Source organism: Myotis brandtii, unplaced genomic scaffold (genome assembly GCF_000412655.1).
Source record: "Myotis brandtii unplaced genomic scaffold, ASM41265v1 scaffold1412, whole genome shotgun sequence".
NCBI lineage: Eukaryota > Metazoa > Chordata > Mammalia > Chiroptera > Vespertilionidae > Myotis > Myotis brandtii.
The window spans coordinates 32,963-33,880 of record NW_005355043.1 but is presented as its reverse complement, the minus strand read 5'-3'; positions in this window follow the sequence as shown (position 1 = coordinate 33,880).

The window sequence follows — 918 nt, the reverse complement described above, 5'->3', positions numbered from 1 at the left end:
ATATATATTTAATTATTTAGGTGCTCCTATGTTGGGTGCATATATGTTTACCAGGGCTATATCCTCTTCTTGGATCAACCCCTTTAGTATTATGTAGTGACTTTTATTGTCTCTGGTGATGGCCTTAATTTTGAAGTCTGTTTTGTCAGGTATGAGTATTGCCACTCCAGCTTTTTATTTTTCCACTTGCATGGAAAAATGTTTTCCATCCCATCCTCTTATTCTGTGTGAGTTTTTTATTCTGAGGTGGGTCTCTTGTAGACAGCATATTTTGGGGTTATGTATTCATATCATATCCATTCATGTACCCTCGGTCTTTTGATTGGAGCATTTAATCCATTTACATTTAAGGTCATTATTGATAGGTACTCATATATTGCCCTTTTAATTCTTTTTCTTTTTAATCTTCACTGGAGGATATCTTTTCATTGATTTTTAGAGAGAGTGGAAGAGAGACAAAAAGACAGAGAGAAATATTGATGTGAGAGAAATGTGGATAGGTTGCCTCCTGCATGAGACCCGGGCCAGGGAGAAGTCTGCAACCAAGGTACATGCCCTTGACTGGAATTGGACCCAGGACCCTTTGGTCTGTAGGCTGATGGTCTATCCACTGAGCCAAACTGGCCAGGGCCATTTTAATTTTTTATGCCTATGTTTCTCTCTCTATTTCTTCTTTACATTACAGCAGTCCTTTTAGCATTTCTTGCAGTGCTGGTTTGGTGGTGAAAAACTCCTTTAGCCTTTTTTTGTCTGGGAAGCTCTTTATTTCACCATCTATTTTGCTTTTCATTACCTGGAATACTTCATGTCATTCCTTTCTGGTTTGTAGAGTTTCTGGTGAAAAATTAGCTGACAACCTTATGGGGGCTCCCTTGTAGGTAACAAATTGCTTATCTCTTGCTGCCTTTAAGATTCTTT